The 23,342-nt window shown below is 40.0% G+C and overlaps 1 long non-coding RNA gene across 4 annotated transcripts in view; it reads left to right on the forward strand.

Annotated features, from left to right (window-relative positions):
• Window positions 1-23,342, forward strand: part of LOC104690726 — a 143,359-nt gene that overhangs the window by 86,812 nt on the left and 33,205 nt on the right. For all 4 annotated transcript variants that reach the window (XR_005601804.1, XR_005601805.1, XR_005601807.1 and 1 more), the window contains exons 2-3: window positions 5,884-5,956; window positions 6,226-6,267. This is a non-coding gene — a long non-coding RNA (uncharacterized LOC104690726). The remainder of the gene's footprint in view (window positions 1-5,883; window positions 5,957-6,225; window positions 6,268-23,342) is intronic.

Genomic DNA, 23,342 nt, shown 5'->3' on the forward strand with positions numbered 1-23,342 from the left:
GTCCCTGGTCTCGAAGGGTATGAAGATGTTTCCCTCTCCTGTCTGTTATTACTCATACTTGGTTACTTTATGTAAATTCAGCGATGAGAGAACTGACAAGACTGCGACATGAAGAAATGTCGCCTTTTTCACTGAAACAGGGCTTTTATTGTTTAGTAATACTGTCTTAGTTCTCTGCAAAGGAAAGAAAGAGATGTTATTGAAAATCCCATAATTAGCAGCTTAAGGTATAAACCATATAGAACCCTGTGTTCTATGATAAACCCCCTAATTAGCTTTGTAGGAACTGTTTAAAAGCAAACAGACATGCATCCTTATCACTAAATAATTATTTGCAAATAAACTCTTTCTCAACACATCTTAGGAAAACACAAGATTATTAGTTGGCAGAGTTAAGCCAGCTGAGTAGCTGAAAAAGCATGAAAAGAGCTACAGAAGTTCTTTTCAGAATCCTGCTCTCTTTGGCATTATTTCTCTAAAGCTTGATTTATCAAGAGGAGAATACAGTATTTGGTTTCCCCACAAGTAAGCTCTTTTCATGTTTTGTCTTTGAAATGAAAATCGTCTTTTGGAACAAATATCTGCTCTATCAGATAACTGCATGCTTGTCATCCCTAACAGTGTGCTGGCAGGAAGACTGGGCGAGGATTTTTCTGCAGTACATTGAGTACACAGTGCTGGCATTAGATCAAGAATCAATTCCTCTGATATCGAAATATTGACTTTGCATGGCCAGTCTGATTTAAATGCTTATCATTCTTGACTTTGTAGGCTACATACATACTGCAAACATTTTTCATTGTGGGTCTGAGAATAAACATCTTTACAGCTGCCTGGCCATTTCTAGCAGAATAACAAAGGGGCTGTGTGCATATACGGGAGCCTGCATGTGTGAGCGAAATTGCCAGCAGATTAATGTAACTGTCACTTCTGTTTAGGGCCCTTTAGAAGAAGTTGAGAAGAGTATTTTTAATACTTGGAATTACACAGCATTGTTTCTCTGAGTGCAAACACAGGTTTCACTGCTCAGTCTGGATAGGTGCTGGCCACTGAGCCGGTGGAAGGGAGAACACAAACAAACCCAAGTGCAATTATTAAAACATTTAAAAATCTTTGCAATGTGAAATACTACTACTTATATTACTACTAATAAAAAAGTAAAGATAATTTCCCATAGGCAATCAGAACACCTATTAAGTTAGCAACAGCGTTTAATTGGCATTATCTCATGCTTCAGTGAGGAAGACAATGGATCTTGTGGGTGCGCAAGTGGAACGCATTTGCATTTCATAGATGATTAAAATAGATTTGATTGCATTTGTCTGAAGCCTGGCAAGTGAGGGCACATCTGCTGCATTCGATGTGCCCTGCGTTTCCTAGGACTAATGGAGTGCACTGAGTCACCGCGAGACGGGCTTTTACCTCTGAAAGTCCCACGGCACCTTCTGCTGCATGGCCAGCTCCTTTGTTAGCCCTGGAGACCTCTTCTTATAAAGAATTGATGTAAAGTAGAGCAAGAAGGGAAGGATTTGAGGCAGTGAACTTGTCTTCGTCTGGTTATGCAAGAGCCCTTGGGCTTTCTGCTGCTTCAAGGTAGAATTTATAAGGTGAGATGAAAGGTAATTTAAGTCATTAATTTGCGTTAAGGGCTGGCAGAACAACAACGGTGCATTTAATCTTGCTGTGGAAAAAATTGGTGATTTGAAGAGTAGGGGTCAGAATTAGGGGTCTGATTTCCTCTTCCACTCAGATTTAAAGTGGCTGCTTCAAAATGGAGAGTTTTATTTACTAGAAACATAAAGCTGAGTTAATTGTCTTTGAAAAAAACATCCAAGAACTTTAAAATAATACAGAAACCAATTAATTAATGGTACTAAAATGTTTTCCTCCTGCTTTTCATTACTTTCCCATCTAAATTCAATATTACAACTACACTCCTGGCAGCAGTTCAGCTCAGACTTGTCACCCACCACCTGAGCCCAGTGAAGGACAAGGGCTGCCCTGTGCTTTGCAGGGGGTGATGCCCTCTCCTGTGAGCCCACCTTTCCCTCCCCAGCCCAAAGGCCACTCAGCAGCTTTTTTTTGGCAGCGCTGTGCTTTTTTGTCAGCCTGTGTAACCACCCAATGGCTGATGCTCTTGTCCTTCTCTATTACTTCCTCCACTGCCCAAGTGTGTCTCCTGGACCCTTACTGGGGTTTTTGTCTATGGATTCTGCTGTTTATTGTTTTCTCTACTCCAAGGTACCTTCTATTTTTTCTGCCTTTGTGTTCCTTCTGCTCTTGCTACACGTTGTGCTCTGCGGTCCCTTATTGTCACGGCATTGCTCTCTTTCATGTGCCAAATGACTGCTCTTCCCTCTTTGAGAAATGTCTCTTAAAAACACATTGCCCTTACATCAAAGAGTGACAAAAAGATGAGCTGGCTTGACTGGGAGAACCTGGAAAATATGCCTCCTCAGCTGATGAAAGCAGTTTGTTCAGGACACTCATGTTTCATAATAGCTGGACATGTTCAACAGCAATTATGATGGGTTACTAAAGGAGCAGGTTTCTTGGATGGCTCCTGTGCTGCCACACCCAGTGGTCCCTGTGTGACTGTGGCCATGATTCTGCCCTGCACCCTCAGTGTGGGCTGTTGGTGTTCCCGCCTTTCAGTCCTGGTCCTTGCTCATAGCATCCCTGCCATCACTATGGATCTGTACTGTTGGTGTGGCCCAAGAACTGCGTTACTGTACTACTCTGGCATTGCTCATTTCCTGCCTTTCACTCCTTCCATTTCTCAGTTCCCTCAGGAACAGCCCTGGCACTGCCCATCTTGGGGTAGTAGAGCAAATAGTCCTTCTGCCATTAGGAGAGCTCAGATACCACCTATACCTTGTGCTTTTTGCTGGGATGTTCCTGCATCCCTTGCTCCCTGAAGTCCTTTTCTCCTGATCATGGCCATGCCTTGTTGGCCTGGACTACCCCTGTATGTGATGTAGGACAAATATTTCCATGGGTTGGGTAGTAGCCACAGGGAGATCAAGCACACAAGCGCTGGAATTTTTTTTAAATCATGTTACTTTTGGAAAGAAAGTAACTGGGGATGCATGTCACATTGTTAAAATAATAAATAAAGTTTGCCTGTTGTGAGTCTTATTTTAATCATGTACATGTTGCAATTTTTTCCCTTTTACTTAAATAAAGTATTCCCCTAGAGAAAGACTGCTTGCAAAAAATTTTCTCACCATTTATTGGCAATGCTTTTCCCTTCAGCTGGTTGCTACTTAATCTTAGCCCCTGGAGACAAGTTGCACATATTAACCTGTCAGAGCAATGTTAAAATTGTGTGACACTTAGGAATATATTCACAAAGTCCATAAAACTATCACAATGGTTCTGTTTTTTCTCCTCATCTGGTCATGTACTTTAACAGCATTTCTCCATATACTGTATCTCTCACCCTATTGTTTGTTTAATGTGGTCTCCCAGTTGGAAATGGCTTTTTGTAGGTTTTTGGATCACTGGCCAGAGAAATGTGGGCCCTTGCTTGAGACCATCACTTGGTCTAGGATCCCTAAGACTTCAAGACAGACAGAAGCCATAATCCAAGGCCTCCTTTGAGTACTTCTGCTAGGTTCTAAGTAAAGTATCAAGATAAAAACTAGAGCTGAGTCCTCCTTCTGAATGCTAACTGATGGAGTAGTGTGGGCCATTATCTCCATAAAAAAAAAAGGACAAGCTGCCTGACCTATGACTGCTTATGCATAACTCCTTTTATAAATTACTGGTGATATTTGTTTGCTATGAATCCCCCAACGGACCAAGACATCTAACTAAGCTATGTGGAAGGTCTGTTTCCTTGGGTGCAGCTGGCCCTCCTTTCTGAGGATGGAGTGAAAGGTAAGGAAAGGCCAAGGGAAAAAGAGCTTGGATAGTGAAGAATTATGATCAATGGAATCTGCTTTTGAATAATGTTTTCACTCAACGGTTTCAGATTGTTAAATATGAATTTGGGCATCCAGCTTTAGACAAACATTTCAGAGGGGCACTCTGGATCCTGCAGTCAAGAGAAGTCCCCATATAATACAAATTGCTGTTTCCACATGACAACACAGACACCAAACTGAGGGGGAAATATGGCTTTTAGCATCAACAGTGTTTATCTGTGGTAAATGCTTGAGATATTCTTTATCAAGGCATATAAATAAATGTTAGTGTTTAGGCCTGTCCTTGAATCAATGCAGTATGGAATATAAAAATCCTAATTAATACACAGGTCATGAGTTTGTAGATTTCATTTTTATTCAAATAAGAAAAAATGTTTTTTGTCTGCGAGTCAGTGAGCATGTACATGCTAAAAAATTGTTTACCATGTTTCAGAAACACAAACATAAGGCTAAATTAAGCTTGATCAGTCAAGTCTGACTGTTTCCTCTTTAATACATCATGGTTGACAATTCTAATCGTGAAGCTTGCAAGCTGTAGAAAAAGCATAATTTTTATACACCTTTGGGAGAGAGCTGGTAGCTAAGAAGTTTCTTTCTGTATTTCAGAAAGAAAAATGTTCATATGCAACAGAAAGATCTTTATTTGAAGGCAAAAATAGCACCTCTGTCATGTGCTCTAATTAACTTGCTGTGATGTCGCTCTGGTGATGGACACAGAAATAGACATTTGCTTTCCTAAATTCTGAAGTAGAAAATGAGGCATGAGTCAGGAGGATACAAGAGGGCAGAACTCATTTTCTTTTAATTACTTTTATTCAGGTTATATCATCCAGCAGCTGTTCAAGTTTCCTCCTGAAATCCCAGCATGTCATTTTTGATGGGACTTACTCTCTTCTCCTTTATAAATATATAAGATTTTTTATCTAAGTGCTGATAGGGAATGTAGACATGATGAAGTGTTCCCATTCACTGTTGAAGGATATAATTGGCTATCAAGTCTCTGACAGTAAAACAGAGGAGGCAGAAACTCTGCAAAAAATGTGGCCAAATAATATGAGAGTTCTCATTACTAAGCAAATAGCCAGGGAAGTGTCTAACTGTTCCTCAACTTGGCATACACGGGCACCAAGGCCTGCTTTGGGGAAAAGCAGTGAGAGTCATAGCTGCATGGCAAGTTTTAGATGGCTATGAAGGCTTCACCTCAACCTCTGCTTGGCACCAGAGCTTCAGGGAGCTTTGCCCACTGTGACACTAGATGGAGCTGGCAAAATTAAAGCTGTAACCATGTGAATGTTACACCCAGTGGCTCTCTCTGCTTTTTAGTCTGCCAGGCAGGTTTGGCTGATGGCAGAGGATGGCCCTCCAGGGGTGCAGCCCTGCTGAATACTTGCCAGGCTTCTGGCCACTGTCACCAGTGTCTGATTCAAGCCCTCAGTCCCAGTGCCTCTGCTCTCCTTCTCTGAAATGAGAATAGCATGACTCTGTTCTCCAGCAACAAATGAAAATAAAGACATAATGCCTTATGAACCACCACATGTATCTGCAGCTGAGGCCCACCACGTGTCTATAAATGCTGCTGAAGGCAGTCAGTGCCCCTGAGAAGCAGCAATCCTGTAGAGAAGGCAATGGATGGACTTGCTGAGGACTGAGTGGACTTACCACTTAAAATATTTCCAATAATTTTCCCGCCTTTTTAGAAAGAGTAGGAAAATTTGAATAAACATTACTTAGAAAAATTCTGGTTTTCAGTTCCTCTTATGTTGTGGCTGGCTTCTTCTAGTGATGGACAAAGGACTGAACCTTCTCTGTGTGTCAGTGGACTTATTTTTCACTACAAGGTCTGTAAGCACAGTCTCTTGCAGGAGAGCAGTTCCATGGTTTTTTGTGGATAGTTCTTTTCCATGTCCTCTTGGGAGATTGGGTGACAAGTAACTGCCTGGCCTTCTAATTTCAGATGTGACCCTGAAGGAGAACAGAGTGCCTGAAACAGTATGAAAAAGGATATGTAGAAGATCTTAGAAGTACAGGTAAGTGAAAAAAAAGAAAGAAAAAGCCCTGAAAATAAGAATATCTGTATAGAAGCCACATTATCTGTACTGTTTGAGGGTATTTGGAAGTCTGTAAGGTCTCTGAAGCCTATTTTCTATGTACATTTAGGATGCCATGACAATATAAATCAATATTTCGGTATTTAAAATCTAGGAAATGAAATGTGTATAAAATGGAACTGCCCGAATGAATTTTGACAGCCTCTCCTACATGCATTATTTATCTTATATTGTTTTATTTTTTACAGATGTGGATGGTGACTGAACTGCTGCTCTAAACTTGTACCCAGGTAGCTTTAAAACACATATTATTGGCTGAGTTCATAGTAATAATGTAGTTTAGTTATAAAACTGTTTGTTACAAACAACTTTACAAGATTTAAATATATATCGAACTACTGAATATATGAGAACCATTTTCTTCCATACCTGAAATGTTCTTATATGGAATGGGTGATTCATAGCTGATCCAGAACACACATAAAACTTCTGAAAATATATTTAGCAAAGGAAGTGAAGGCTATTTTAAATTTATGTTGATCTGGAATTAGAATGTGCCTACAACAGTGGAACTTAACACACAAACCCCACTGAAGAGAGAGAGTACTGTATCCTTAGGATTTACAAACTGACCAGGGATTTGATTTAATTTTCTACTTCCAAAGGGCTGCCTTAGCCCACCATCACAAGCAGCATGTTGCGCCTCTGGTTTCCCAGCCCAACAATGGCATCACTGTAAATCAGCACCTCCAGGTTTTACAGCACAGACCTCTGTCCTGAAGGTTCCACCTGACCTTGGGCCCATCCTTGTTCAGCTTCACTGTTGCTGGCATCAGCCTCTCTGAGTCAAATATTGAGGCTCAATACTACATTTAAACCCTTAAGTCCACTCTGGTTTAGCACTTTCTTCTTTTTTTTTTATTATTCTCTGTTTAAGCTTTTTTCCTCCCCCCTGCAAGCTGCATACATTTAAGGTTCTTCCAAATGGATGCAAATGGCTCTTATTAGAAAAACAGAAACCAGAAAATCACTCCTGGATAAAAGCTATCCCCAGCATGTTTTAATGTTCAAATTAGAGTACCCTTCCCCAGTGCTAAAATGGGGTTTATAATGGCAATGCTGACATCCTTACCAGACTCTACTGGCCTGTTGCTCTTTTGTCCTGCAAGTTATTAAAATCTAGCCTGGTTGCCTAAGAAACAGGATAGCTACTTAGCAGATATTTAGCCATCAGTAAAAATTAATGTCCAATGTATTTATTGGAAAAACACACTTAATTAAGCGCTCAAGTTATACAAGCCACCCACCAACTACAAGTGTGTTCTGGCAACAGAAGTGCTGTTGTTACCCTGGTTCTGCTTCATGATGTTATTTTCTTAAGTAAATGCATTTTTCAGCCTAACAGTTCTGGCTACAGCATATTGATAATATAACTCTGCACTAAAGGGAGATATAATATTTTTAGTCTCTTTTTCCAGTTACCAGTAGTTCATTAGTGACACTGCTGTGAGTGTGTTGATTCATTAAGAGTCTTTTCATTAACAGTCTGTCAGTCATATGTAGAAGAAAAAGCCAGGAAAAGTAACAAGGCACTCAGCATTTTCTTCTGCTTCTTTGATACTTGTATCTTTTGTAATGTCAACAGATGAGCTGGAAGCATTCAGGACTTTAGGTTTTAAGCCAAGCTTGAGTGTGTCCAGTCTATTTTTTCTTAATTTGCACACTTAATGTGATTTCAGGGGCAAATTTCTATTTTGCATGTGTATGAGGTCTAGTAGATGGCAACTGCATGGGAAAATCAGATGTGAAAGTTCTGTTCTTAAATTGCTTTTAATCGGAGTCTTGAAGACTAACATGGAAACACCAGGGAAAATATGACTTTTGCTATGTTATTTAAATAGGCTGTTAGCCATATCCCTAAACTTTATATGGCTTTGGATAGATTAGGAGCTCTCTTCTAAGCTATCAAATATATCATACTTATGTAAATTCCTAGCAAATATATAAATATGTATTTTTCATTGTTTATAATTGCCATTTAATTGTAGGACCAAATTCCATAGCTTAACATTTATACAACGCCTGATACTTTAAGCATTGCACAAATATTAACTAATTAATAAAAACATCTGAGCAGCTCTTCTGAGACTGTCAGATTCCAAAGAACTAAATTCCTCTTCTTAAAAAATGGGACTGTTCAAGCAAACATGCTGTAAGCTTTTAAACCTCAAATCCAAAATGACACAGTGGGACACCATTTCATGCCTGAAACCTGAGCACAAAGCCTTTATTTTTCCAAGGTATTTTTTTTTCTCCAGTCTTGTAAATAAATACTAGGTAATGACTTAGGAAGCAGAGGGGAGGCAGGGCAGAGATGAACTTGACATTGGCACTTACTTTGTTTTCATCTACATATAGTGTTTCACAGAAATATAATATTACATTGACTTATGTATTCATTCAATCATTAAATTCAACAGGACTCTTCAGTTCTGTCATCAAAAAAGCAAAAAAAAACCTGCAAAGCAAACTGTATGGATTTAACCTTCATTCTCCTTCATGAGAATCCATCAAAAAAATTTGTGGCCTTTAAGTACTTTACGAAGTTATTTTGGCTTTGAAAGTTCTGATTTAGTGATGTAAAACTATGTGGTTATCTCTGGCTTGCAAACAAATCTGAAAAAACCCAAACCCCGCCCAAACCACATTGTTTGATAATTTAAGCTACACTGGCCCTTATGTTTTCCTACTTAGGGCTTTGCTTTCCGTGATAATCTTACAATTCTGGTCTCCTCTGTCTCAGACAAAGAGATGACATTTCAGAACATGCGTGAACAGCAAGCTGCTATTGCTGTATTTTTATATTCAGCATTGTGTCTATAGAACAATCAGGACAAAGCAAATCTCTGCTGTTGGCATGCTGCAATTTAAGGTGGACACAGAGTGGTAGAAGATGAGAGTGAGCAAAGGGCAAAAACTTGCTTGAGGAGAAGGGGATATAACTGGATTTTTGTTTTGAAATTTTTACCTTGGAAGTTATCTTTTTGAGAAATATTTTCTTTAATATTTTGTTGTTTAAAATAGAAATGTTAGGGAATAGTAATTTTTAATTTTTGGTTTCCTACTTTCCTTCTCCCCCCTGTCATCTGAGCCAATATGGAGACGATGAATTTTTAATCATTATTTGCCAATTTCAGAACTTAGGAGGCTCTTTATGTGTATATCTGATGAAAAAAAATTAATCTGGAAGATGTTTTTACAGAACTTTTTCTGTTTTTTAAAAAAACTTATAAACATACTTTCCATTTTGGGAGCAGTGTCAGCCATAATTGCAAGGCTGCAAGCATGGCATAGAGGCCGCAATATCACCTTAGGTTTATTTCACGTGGGGAGTAGTGTTAAGGATGGATGCTTTGGTAGCAGGGAGCCTCAGAAATGTAATCCAAAAATTAAATCGCAAAAAGGGAGTTGAGGAAATGAAAATGACACTGACATAAGCATCTGGAATCTCAGAAACCATCCAACAGTTTGATCTGTTGCCATGTTGTCTCCATGTCTAATTAAAGAGCAACAATATATACAAGACAATTTAAAAATAGTGAAAAAATATTAATGTAGATGCGATTTCACAAGAGATGTGCCATTTATTTTGTTTGGCAGCCAGGGATAACTGAATGAGAGTGAGAGCAGGAGGGTATGATGGCAGCACATTCACTACCTAAGTAGGATTTCGGCTCTAGAGCAGCTTTGTGCAACTTCTGATCAGAGTTTCCCTTCATATTGCTCAACCTGCTACATCAATATTTATACATTTTGGATAATCAGCCAATATCCTACAGCTCAATCTACTTTTTTTGGTGTGTATTGTCTTTCCAGGGAGCTATGTTTAAGCTTGTCATATTCCATGAATACCACCTCAAGCATAAACTCTGGGCTCCCATGTATCAAGATCCTTATAGCAAGATTTGGCTGCATGGTGAAGACAAGCGTTTAATAGTATGAGACAAACAGATTAAAAAAAATATCTTCAAATGAGACACCCTATACAGAACTGTCTAGAGCAGAAGGGAAATTAATAATCACTAAGTGTGAATTTACAAGGTCTCTTCACATTAATAAATTAAAATACTCTCAAAAGAGGATCAGCAGATCTTAGCAGACTGGAAAACAACTATGGAGCAGAAACACAAAATAATTAAAAAGTAGAGGAATTCAGGATTGGCCATGCATGATCAAAGTTGTGTTACTCTACTTGGAACAGAATCCCTGCAAATAGAGCTTAAGGCCATCCAAACCACAGGAAATTATTTTTAGCCTAATCACATGACTGTGCCCTAAATCTGCAGTTCTTAAATATTTGATAGATATTAATTAACATATTAACAAAAATATGCATTTAATCAAGATGAGGACATCTGTAAAAATTATCCCCAAATATCCCAAATGTTTATGAACTTACTCACATCAGTGTGATGTGAGAGCCCAAGGCTTATTCTCAGTGGCTCTGCTAATGGATCCTGTCCTGCCTTGAGCTACTGGCAGCAAGTTTGTTGTATAGGGGATGAGCAAAATGTGCTGCTTTGCTTTTTGGGCTGTGAGGCACCTCAGAACCCTTGTGTTGGAAAAGGAGAAATGCATAGGTTCCCACCCACTATTTTGCACCTTTTCCTATTTTTAGAAACAGTTTTTTACTATCCATGTGAATAATTTCTTGTGTTATTGAGGAGGACTGAATAATCTGCCCTTTTTCACTCTGATTATAATTTCATCAGAAAGCTGACATATTCTGCTCCAGATCCTCAGCTGGCAAGAGTCAATAGCTACCCCACAGCTGGAGTGGGTCTAGTTTATATCAGCTTTTGGAAGGTCAATGTAGCAATTCTTGGAAGATATTTAAAGTTCTGTTTCTTGGTGCACTTTTTCCTAATTACTTTGTTTTTGTTTGTTAGATTTTGTCTTCTTCATATGTTTTTTCTGTTCTAAAATCCAATCTTCTTTTTCAGCAAAGGAAAATCCCTGTGCCCTCCACAGCACTATTTTAAAACAACACTTTGCTTTCAGTTAGAAACTATGCTGATGATTTTGATTTCTTTCATTTTTCTTATTGCTATTGATACCTGCAGCTGCTGAATTTTTTAACATGCTTATATTTTAAAAAATACTTTTAATAAAGAATAGTTTGAAGTGTCCCAGGCTGCTGTTCAAGAAATCTCACAATTCACAGTTTTCAATTCACTTTCCATTGGAGAGCACTCTCACATTCACTGTCAAAGGGCACTACACAATATCCAGGCAGTGTGGAGAAGTCCCTAGGGACCATGCAATATGACGGAGGGGGGCACCCACAGGAGAGTGTTGTGGGATTGTGCCACTGGAAGAGGTGAACTTTCAGATGTATTACAAAAGCAAATATAAGCAAATTTTCTGCCCATTCATCTGGCTGTCGGAGCAGTGCTACTCATGAAGCAGCTGGTGAAACAGCAGGAGGTGGGTGTGCAGGTGAAGGCAGCAGTTGAGTTTGAGATCATTTAGAACACAGAGAGATGTCTGAACTGAAATGAGCAATGCAAAAATAGGTACTGCAGAAAATAAGAGGAAACTGAGGTGAATAAGGGCATTTAACAGACATGAAGTTACTGGGATTAGACTAGAGAGTGTTGTGCTGTGGGTGTTACCAGTGCTACCAGCACCCAGCACTTCATGCAGTGGTTGCTGATGAAGGGCATCTCCTTACACAAGACAAAGTACTGGAGTAGACAGAGTTGTTCAAAGGCATCTTCCAGGCCAGTGGCAAAACCTGGGGTGCATCTCACTCTCCAAAGACTCTCCATTGCTGTAGGCACAGAGCCTGAGCCTGAGCACTGGCATCAGCATTGGGATGGAGCAGCAAGGAGCCATGTGGGGGTTTTTTGAGTTAGCTTGGACTATGAGTTTTAATCACACTTCTGGAGACCAAGATGAAGAGCACTCAGTCCTTTTGGCTAATAGTGACCATAAACTGTCTGAATAGCATCATGTCCTCACTCACCTGACACTGTCCCAGACAGCTGAATTCAGATATTGCTACATATTTTTAATTTAAGGAACAAAGTGGCAGGAAATGGAGGAACAGAAAGGGAAAGAGCAGTGGGAAAGCTGACAAGGTTTTGTGTGTGGCTGAAGGGCAAAGATGATACAGTAGGGAGAAACCCTGGAAAGGGGAGAGGAAGGGTGATTAGATAGCCTAATACATTTTTTTCTTCAGTGTTTAATTTCCTTAGGAGTACATGTTGCATTTTATGTCAGTGACAGATAATGAAGGAGTCAAAAGATAATAAGCTAGGTATTCAGAGAAGATCCCAAGAAGTGGTATGTTACAGGGCTGTTTGGAAAGCTGAAATTCTCTGGTGATAGGAGATGGATGAGCTGGCTGAATGCCCCATGAGATTTTCCTCAGTCAATCTAAAATTAATTCCCCTTCATAATTAAAATACATTTTATATTTTTAGGAGCAGCTCTTTAAGTGTTTCTTTTTTTTCTTTTTTTCCCCTACTCCTTTTTACTGCGTATCAGAAAAAGGCCACTTTAATTGCTAGTTTGCCTGATTTAGGATGAAAAGAATCCCAGGATGTTCATGGCTGCCTGTCTTAGCTACTCATTTGATCTTGTACCCATTGTATAAGCTATCATGTATTTATTTCTGCAATAGATCTTTAAGACAGCGACCTGCAAGTATTAACTCACACATAAGGAGGTGTGGCACAGTCAGACAATGCAGGTTTCCTAAGGTCCTGGGGTAGTGAGTGATGGACTAGGATTTTGAACTTAAACCTCTCATTCTTTGGACTGTTTTTCCTGCCCAGTAGTCTGGGGCTGATATCTGTATCAGGAGTTATGTAGGTGACACATGGATCCATGAAAGAGGCATTCAGTCCAGTGGAGCCTCATCATACAAAGGGGCAAGTGGAGTTTTCAAAAAGATGCTGCACTGGTTTGAGCCTGATCCCCCCACACCCATGGATAAAGCTGCCACAGGTTTCAGTTCAGAAGGTTCCACTTCTGAAGCCCTCTGGAAAAACCCTAAATCAATTTTCCATCCCATTTTATATTTTTAGCATGCTTTGGTGGAAACTTCCTCTGGGGTAAACCCAAACCAGCTCACTCGCACCTCCCTCCCATTTTTCACTTGGGCTGTTTAACTGAGAATATCCCAGTACTGACCCCAGCCCGCAAGCCAGCTTCTGTTTCTGCTAAAGGCAGTGCGAGTTGAGCATCAGGAACAACAATAGCAGCAGCATCTGACCCTAATTTAAACTAGTTGAGAACTGGAAGATGGAAACAGTAGTCTATGTTGGCATATTTCCTGGTGCTCCCAGACACTGGATCACTGCAATTCATCTGAATTCCAGTTTACCCCATAGGAATACAATGAGTCAATTAACCCTTTAAATAAATCAACTAATTCCAGAGCAATTGCACAGCATCTGTTTCTGTATTTTATCAGTTACATAATAAAAATCTTCCTCTTGTCTTTCTGTTTCCTATTGCATTCTGTGCTTTGGATAAATACCACCAGTGCCTGCCAAGTCACAGTTGCAGAGACCTACTGCAGAAAATGGAACCAGAGACACACACTGGGAGAAATCCTCCTTAATGCAGTGCTTCAAATTGAATGCCTGCAGTGCTACACAGAATCACAGAATGGTTTGGGTTGGAAGCAACCTTAAAGATCATCTGGTTTCATGGCAAATTTAAAACTAAAATCCACACCTCATTAACAATGAATCCTGATGAGTAAGTTAAGTAGAAGAAACATCAATAATTTATGGTGATGAACTCAGCATTTTCCCTCTCCCTTTTTGTGTTGTGTCTGTCTTTGGAAGCCTGTAGCATGTTACAAATGAAGTGCCACAGATGAGCTAGAAATAAAAAGCTAGGAGATTTTCCAGGGAGACAGAGAATAAATACAGAACCTCCACAAATGCAAACACACATGCTCTGGACTGTTAAGAATTTTGAATCACACAGCGTTTTATCTTCTCAGAATTTCCCAAGTGGCAAAATATATCCCCAGGAAAAGACATGACAGCAGACGAAAAACAAAGACAACCAGAAAATAAAATTCAAATCAGAAAGCCCACCATAATACAGTTCAGAATTACTTGTTCCCTGAATGATAAAGGAAAAGCAGTAGTCATGACAAGGATCAATTTTGCTCAGAGAAGGCTACCAATTTAACAGTGGGCAGACATCTTACAGATATCCTGGCTGAAATAGAACAGAGGGAATGAACCAAATGATTAGACTTCGAAGTGTGAATGAGCTTATATAGTTTTTAACAGAGTGCTTTGGAATAGCTCCCTTCTATGTTGGTGTTTGTCACTCTGTGTTATTTCTTCTGTTGCCTAACATGGACTCACCTTACAGCTTTATCCTACAGTAGCTCCCAGATCAGATATCCTGTGTGTAACAGTAGGAGGGACTTTTTTTAGAAAGCCAGCTAATGTTGATGATCCCTTTTATCCAGCTCTGTTACTGTTACCTTCCTTTTTTTGCATAAACACTTGGCAATATATTTTCTGCTGGTAAAGGAAATTATGGAGTCAGGTGTTCCTTTGAAAAAACTTCTTTCTTTCCAAAGACTATACAAGTTCTGTTACTTTGAATACAATAAAAATCCCTAGAATATTAATATCCTGAAGCTTTGAATTAAGTAATTTCTTTGTTCAAAGTTCCCATTTTTTTTCATGATACAATGCCCATTCTTTTATTCAGAACTATAGTACAGGAAGTTTTCCTAACATGAATGTCTCCTTTGCCTCTCTTGTAGGTAGTCATGTGCATAAAAGCGTGCTTAAATCACACCTCAGTCTGTCTGCTTGTAGTCAGTGTAATTTTCAGGTGAGGCTGACATTGTTTCAGCAATCACTAAGAAGAAATGTTGAAGGCTGCAATAGAGAGTCAGGGCTGTCCATGGTAAAAAGCAATAGCAAGTGTGTGGTAGCCAGGGAAAGTTATAACATGATATAAACCTTGTAGCTCTAGTGAATCCATGGTTTTCAAATAACCAGTAGAACTAGGGATTTTTATTTCCAGGCCCGTGTTCTCTCTTGAGTAACAGGATTAAGAAACCAATGGTGTAATATTTTGGGGAGTAAAAAGTGGTCTCCTACTGGTACCTGAATGCTACTGTCCTGTACTATTTTACATTTGAGTTTGCTCTGGGGAACAGTGACGACTTGGTTTCACGAGGGTGGTTTCAATGAGGAAAGAAGGTTCCATGGTTATACAATTCCTAGGCCGTGTGTTTGTGGGATCCATGCTGGTGACGGTGGAGATGTGTTGTCAGGTCCTACGTTTATTCCTCAGGCATGGCCAGGTTCCTGGTCTGTGGAGGTTTACATCTGAGATGACTTTAACAAAGTTGGGATGTTGCAAGGAAGGGAAGTCTGAGAAATTTTCATTAGAATATTGTTGTCTTACTTTTAGTTATTGGTATAGGTCTTTGGTTAGGATGATAAGTAAGATCTTCAGAGTAATGTTTTGGCAAGGTTCAAAGTCTTTTTGAGTTCATTAATGAGGATATATTTACTGTTGTCTTCAGAAAAAATTGGAGAGCATTGAGAGTATGGCTGTACAAATATTTTTTCCTTATGCATCTGTTAATTTCATTCACATAGGTTTAATGATCTATTAACACCATTTTTTTTCTAACAGGAGGTACTTTGTAGGCTACCAATCATGATTATTACATGAAGATTTAAAGGTTTAGAGACAGTTCTATGAAAAATGTTATTTAATTAAAGTTTGTTGTGACCTAAATCACGTGGAAAGCTGAAATACTGGTTAGTCTCTGTGTACTAGAAGAGGTTATGATGCCACCTTGGGGAGGGGTACAGAGGTACAGACTGGTGGCAGCCACAGTGGCGAGGATGACATTAACGTGAAGGTGAGTTAACTGAGTTATCACATAGTTTTGTCTACACAATTAGTACGTGAGGCAAAATGGTACTTTTTAGAACTGGTTAAGTCAATTTGTGCTGGGTAGAAGGGTTTGAAAAAACTCTTTGGTCACATTATAAAAAGAAGCCCAAACCAACTGAAATTGCCTTGGTTAGTTTTCTAATGATCAGACTCTACAGACTGAAGGACAAAAATTTTTATGCCTTTATAAAAATTATTTGCATTTTTTAAAGAAAATCCTGTTTCTTTACAGTGAAATTCAATTTTTTTATTTTTTTAGCTCTTTGCATAAGAGTAATTGGCACTTACTGATCACAAATAATTTAGTGAAAACCCAGAGGGGTCAAATGAAATCTTAATGTAAAGAGAAAAAGAGGAGGAAGATGAGAAGTCACTTTAACACTTCAAGCGATATGACATGGAAGCATGTAGGCTGACAGGCTCTTAGTAAACGAATTAAAGTCCTTTTACAGACTAATCCATGATTGCTGTAGCGTAACTAATACACAAAAAGAATGAAGCTGTTACCAGACACACCAAAAGTTTAGTTTTGTATCAACAGGTAAGGAAGCGTGCTAGCTGTATTTTCAGTGCCTGACTAGAATGACAATAACAATTATTTCTCAGGGATTGTTTTACAGAGAATTTAAAGATGTATGGTATGTGTATCATATAATTGGCATCTGTATTGCCTCAGGACTGAATCAATGTAATCCAAGACTGCAGCTACATAAACTTCCCCTCTCCTATAAGGGAAAGTTTTCTTTGGGTGATGATAGGCTGCAGAGCCATGATGAATTGCATAAATCTCAATTTAACTATTTGCAGGCTGAGTTGGATAAGAAAGACTTCATTAATTTCAAGGATATCTTTAAAATTTTATTTATTTTGGATTGGAAATAAAGATGAAAAGAATTATGAAGAAAAATGGGTATTCCACTGATTTCTATATCACTCTGGTACAGAGAATTGTTTTTATGGCAGTACTTTTGCTATTTATCTCAGATGCAGATTTACCAGGTATCAGGACTGAGAAAGTGGGAAGAAAAATGTCATTGGCACAGCCTCGTACAACCTGTGTGCCCCATGTCACTTGAAGCAGTAGCTGTCACAGGCCTGCCCCTATTTCTGTTCCCTCATTATTGAAATAGCTGGAGAAAGCACAAGACTGCTGGACACACACCAGAAGGTATTTTCAAACTCTTCTTGTCTATTAGGGAAAACAGTGGATTTTAAGAAGGCAGTGGGGAAGGAATATTTGAATAGGGTATGAATGTCCATTGCATAGCACAAATGGCTTAAAGAACATCCCTGAAAGCTGGTGCCATGAAAGCACTCCTGCCACTGCTAGACATGCACCGTGACTTTCAAAGTTACCATCTTCCTCATTTTACATGATGTCCACCAGCCCACTCTTATTTGGTGTAATATTTTGGACTCCATCCTGCTGGTTTTCTACACCCATGTTGCTGTTCTCGCTCTGGCCCTGTCTGCAGTCCCTTGGCTCCCACAGAGCCCAACACATATGCTTTGCTGTCTCTCCAGTTATCCTGACAACAAGCTCCACCAAAACTGGCCTTGTTTACTGCTGAATCCTGCAAATACCTGCTTTGGGGGTTTACAGCACCCCTTAAGCCAAGCTTGCTTATGATGTCTGTATTTAGGACCTGTGTCTCTCCCAGGCATGACTACCCTGATCCCTCTGCTACTTCTAACTGCAGAAATCTCCTCACTCTCACAACCCAGCTTCTCACATTTAGGTCTAAAATTGGCCTGAGCTGATGGGCCTGGGCAACTCCACAAAGTAAAAGAGCAAACTTTTCTGCAGTTCTGGCATGATTGCACAAATCCAGCTGGTTACAACACTTCAGCTTTCCATTTCCAGGGATAAGGAAGAGAACTAATCAAATCAATCCAAAGAGATAGTCATCACCATGCAAGCAGATATTGCCTTTCAACCCTTTCTCATCTGACACTGTTGGGGCCGTCCGAGGCAGCACAGCGTGCAGCTGCACACATCCTTGGCTTCTGCTGCCACAGGCAGAGATCGGCTGCAGCAAGCAGGGAAAGCTGTCAGCTGCAACAGGCAGGGAAAGCTGGCTCCTTTGCAAGGAGAGCCCCAAACAAAGATGGTGCAAAAGCGTCGGCAGAAGCAAGGGATGAGAGAGGGGTCTCTGTGTAGGTTCCAGCTGGTTTATTGCCTGTGGAGGGTCCAGGAACAAAGACCAAGAAGTGAGACAGATCCCAGTATTTTATATGGGGGTGGAACAAAGGGAAACAACCAATAGGGATCAACTGAGAAGGAGGAGACAACAGGGGAATATCCAATAGGGATAACTTAAGGGAGGGAGTTACATGAACCAACCAATGGGGCATCAAAGGAGGGAGAACTTTCCAGAACTAATACATGGACAGTTAAGGAAAACGCATAAACATGACCTTATACATAAAACTGGGTGGAGAACTTCTGAACAAATAAACTTAAAACACGTAAACTAAGAACCACTAGGAACATGGAAACTCGCCGTAACCACGGGGTGAGAATCCGACCTCTGTGTTCTGCAGGCCTGTGCACCAGTCCTCTGTATGCTCTGCTGCAGTGGCCACTGCCACATGCACTGCAACACTTTATCTAGTCCCCATGTTCCTCCTGATGTAAAATAAACACCACTCTCCTCCCAAGGCTGTCAGAATGGAGGAAGCATGCAGGCATGGAGATGAACAAGGTGGGAGCAGCATTTACAAGAGTTCTCTCCTTCCCTAAGAGGTATTACCCTGCACTGTTATGGACTGAGAATTTTTACTTTAAGATGAGCTGCAATAGATTCTGTTTTGCTTATTGTCTTGGTTCCAAAATATCAGTATCAACATACGGCTTAAACACTAGTAAAGCAGAACACAAATCCATGGATGACTTCATCTCTTGTACAAGTGTTAGTGAAATAGAGACAAAAAAAAATTTAGTGGTTAACAAGCACCAGAGAACATGTGTATTTTAAAGTCACTGTTATTCCAGTAGTATCTAAACTACAAGAATAACAGTAAATTTGACTTAACAGGGGAGACAAAAGAGGCAGGTGACTACTCTGAATGTGGATTGCTGTATCTTCTCCCCTCTGGCTGCTGAAGGTTCCCATGCTGAATGCTAGTAACAATGAGGTATTGGTAGTTATTTTGCTCATTTCCGTCCATGTCATCCCTGACTTATGTTTCAAATCTTAAGATTTGTAGAAAATCTTCATTAGGCTCACAGGTGTTGCCATTCAGTAGAGTCCTTGGCACAAGCAGTGTGACAGATGTTGAAAAATTAAGATGATAGTTTTAATTGTTCCATGAAACCTCTGAAAAGCCAGATAAGACAATACACAAAGGTAGGAGGAAAAGGCAAAATGCACAGCCTCTTTATAGTGGTTACATGATAACTTATCACTAACTCCTATGTGTTCATTGGTTCCTTGACACAGTTTTTGGTCTGTGCTGTAAAATAATCCTGAAACTAACTTAGCTGTAATCTTAAATCAAAGAAGAGCACTTGGGGGATGGGCAGGAGGGCTTATTAGCTTATTCAAGGAAACAGAATTCTGCAAAAATACGATTCTTAACTTGCATGAAGAATCAGCATGCATAGATTTTGAGTGCAGAAGCACCTTGTAAGGACCTGCAGACTTTTTTTTTTTTTTTAAATGTGGAAAGTACCAGTATCTTTTTATACAAATAAACTTCTTTATGTGGACAATCTTAAAGAGGGATCTGATCATTTGGACTCAGTAACAATCTTCCTCGGTCATAGAGAGTTTTTATTTAACCTGATGTTCCAGTTACTTTAATTACCCTTGTAGTTCCAGGTAAAGGCAATATTCAATGCTTCCCCACTTCACTTTCAAAGCAGTGATGTTTTGCACATTACACCACAGTTCCCATGGCTCAGGAACATATTAAAAAAAGAAATCTGTAAATGTATGTTTAAACTGGGAAGTATTTTGCGATAAAAGACAGTATGGAAAGGGAAAGTATGGCACTGATCTTCCTCTCAGAAAAAGGAGAAAAACCCAAACCCTAAAATGAAGTGTCAGTGAGCATAACCAGAAGTTCAGCTTTACTACTAAATGCAGTCTTTATAATTGCTTGCTGAGTGAGACCAGGGCATCAGCACGCTATCCTATATAAAGGGTGATGTGTGTGCACACCGTTTGCCTTTATTTTGAAATGGAGAATCTGAATGCAATTTGAGACCATCTGAGCCAAAAAGGAGATTCAATGGCTCAGTGACAGTCTGGTTTCAGCATAGCTGGCCTGGGTGGGGTTCCATGCTGAGCAGGGAGCTGGCAAGCGAGATCACTGAGTGAGCAAACCACGTTGTGAAGTGAGTCTTACAGGCTTTCATAGGCCATATACTCTCTTTCATTAAATAACACACTGAATTGTCCCTAAGCCAGTCCTAGAGAGTTAGTGGTTTGGTAGCCAGCCAGCATTTTGTTGTAAACTTTCTGGCACAAACTAGTAATATTTGTAACAAATTCTATGGATGTGTTAATGTATGGAATTTGGAAACACTTGCTTAGAGGTCCCAAAAGAGGATGAATTTCAGTACTTTCACAACTTATTTCATGAAGATCTTTCCCCAAAAAAACATTGTCAAGACTTGCGCTCAAGAAATAAACCAGAAAATTGTATGTTTGATTAATGCTGCATGGTGTCTTTTTTTCCAGCTAGTGGGGATATCCATAAGCAGGTCACGAGTGTCTCTTATGTATGTATGATAAATACTTTTCCTCTGGATTGATGATAAAAGTTTGCAAGCACATAGCAAAATTCAAAGATTGTTGCTTAATAGCAATTTGTAATGTAAGTCACAGGGTGCTGTTTTTCTACATATTTTCCATAACTGTGTGGATAAAGAAGAAATTCTGAAATGGCTGTTTCTAGACAAAAACCAGGCTTTCTGTCTGTAGACAGATGCATTACTGACTCCATGGTGTCCTTAGTGGAGCTCCAAATGCTCTATACAGTGGTAAAATCCATAGTAGGTCATACATGCCTCTAGCTTGAAAACTTGATTTGGCAAATTATGTAGATATGATGGAAGTTTGGGGGCTGTGCTCCTTAAGCACCAGGGCTGTCTGTTCATCAAAAGAGGAGAAAATTTTCTTGCAATGAAGGCATGTTATAAAGCATTCACTGGCATTCTTGGTACAGTAATTTCTTATGAGTAGGTAGGACAATTATTCTTTTATTGTTTGGAGGCCACCATGAACACTGGAGCCCTGGTGTGTTGTGAAAGAGTTGGGATTTGAGGTTTTAACTTTGACTGGAGAACTGCTAAGTGTCTAGCCTCATTGCAGCTTATAAGAAAAGGCTCTTTTACCCCAAATACATGCTTTAGAAATAGTGTAGTAAAGAGCATGGCATGGTACCTTCTGAGGCAGCTGGAGAGTATCAGAAGGGTTCTTATGGGTTTATACAAATCAAGCAAGGCTCAAATAAAACACATGGAAATGTGGTGGCATTTGGTAACATATATTAAGTCTGCTGATTTATCCCACAGCAAAGGCAGGCAGTTCTTTTTGTCATCCTATTAGTCAGTTAGGGTTAATTCTTGATATGATGGAAATTTATGTAGCTTATGTAGTTTTGGTTTTGGTTTTTTTTATTTCTGCTTGTAGAGGTCAATAGATGCAATTATTTGTGTGGCTAATTCATGAGTCATTGTTTAAGAGACAAGGATGATGATTCACTTTGACAAAAGCTATTAATAGGTACCCAGCACTATATTTTAAGGTCCTGGAAGAATCCGTCCCCTTTCCTTCCATAAGGAAACATAATGTGGCAAGTTCTTTCCTAGGTTAGCTGCCATGCCAGAAGCACATCATTCACAAGATTACCCTCTATGAACAAGTTAACATAAGAGCTAAGAGAGAGTTTTAAGTAAGAGCTAACTTACACAATACATGCCAGAGGATACATGACCTAGTCATGGTGTCTGGGAATAGTCTCCTCTCTCTTTTATTTTCTTTTCTTGTTTAGCCTTTTTCCCCTCCCCCTGCATTGCACATGGGCTGCTGTCAGTCTCAGGCTCTGGTTATGACTCCTCAGAGTATGGACAAATGCAAGTGCCTCTTCTTGGACCCAAGGGCGTGCAAGGCAGCTTTTGGCTGCTTGTGTTAGGAGTTTCATCAGTGCAATGCTACTGCTGAGAGGATTCACTTTCTCCCTGTGACATTTATTCCCTTGGAGTATGCTGTGAACAATGCTGAGATGAAGCAGGGATAAGTCTAGAATTCTCAGACTTCAGGTAAAGTCTTTTCTGGTCCATGTAGATCTACTTTTTGGGCTTTTGTGTACAGGGACTGGGTCCTGTGCTGGAGGGGGTGCCAGTGACTGCAGCCCACCGAGGAGATGCGCAGACCTGCATAAGAGCTTATGCAGGAAGGACATCTGGAGTTGGCCTACTACACCCCTGCTTTGTGAAGGCCAGGCCAACCTCAGTATTAGATCAGGTTTCTCAGAACCTGTCCACCAAAGTGCTGCAGCTTTCCAAACCCAGACCATCTCTGTGAAGCTGCCTGTGCAGAAGTGCAGTCAGCAGCCAGCAGCCAGCAGGACTGATCATTCCCCATGACGTGGCACTGGGCAGAGGGCAGTGGGAGCACAGAGTCCAGTTCAGTCTTTCTCAGCACAAGAAAGTTATCAACCACCCAGAGTGAGTCCAAGGGAGGGGTCACCAGGTTGGTGAGGGGCTGGAGCAAGCGATGTAGAAGGAGAAGCTGAGGCAGCTGGTTTATTTAACCTGGAGAAAGAACAGCTGAAGGGAGGTCTCCTGGCTGCCTGCAGCGACCTATTGGGAAGCTGTAGGGAAGATGAATCCAGATTCTTATGAGAGATTCACAGTGAAAGGGCAAAAGGCAAAAGACACAGCTTGGAGGACAGGAAATTCCAGTTAGCTATTAGGAAATTTTTTTCACTGGAAGAGCAGGAAAAGGTGGAGCAGATTGGCTGGAGAGATGCTGGAGTCTCCATCCTTGGAGATGCTCAGAACTCAAGGGGACAAGTCCAGAGTAAGCTGATTTAGTGCAGCAGATCTTGGTGGTATTGGATTAGATTAACTACTCTAGTTCTTTCCAATGTAAATTATTTTGTAATTCTATAATGCATAGTGGATCAGTACTGTCTCAAAACCAGCCTTGCATTGCATAGGCAAAGGTGTGTGACTACTACTCCTGTCCTTGTCAGAGAGCATTGAATGAATGGGAGAGGCAGAGCATTAAAGTAGACCTACCCAAACGTTTTTTAATGGAATATCCTAAATTAGCAGATGAACAGAGTTCTAAAAGAAAAACATCCCAAAGAAAGATGAAGTAAAAATATTTTAAGTTGATCAACATTTCAGTATAGAACTTGCACAATTCAGTATAGAACTTGTTAG

The sequence above is a fragment of the Corvus cornix genome, chromosome 4 (genome assembly GCF_000738735.6).
Source record: "Corvus cornix cornix isolate S_Up_H32 chromosome 4, ASM73873v5, whole genome shotgun sequence".
Classification (NCBI taxonomy): Eukaryota; Metazoa; Chordata; class Aves; order Passeriformes; family Corvidae; genus Corvus; species Corvus cornix.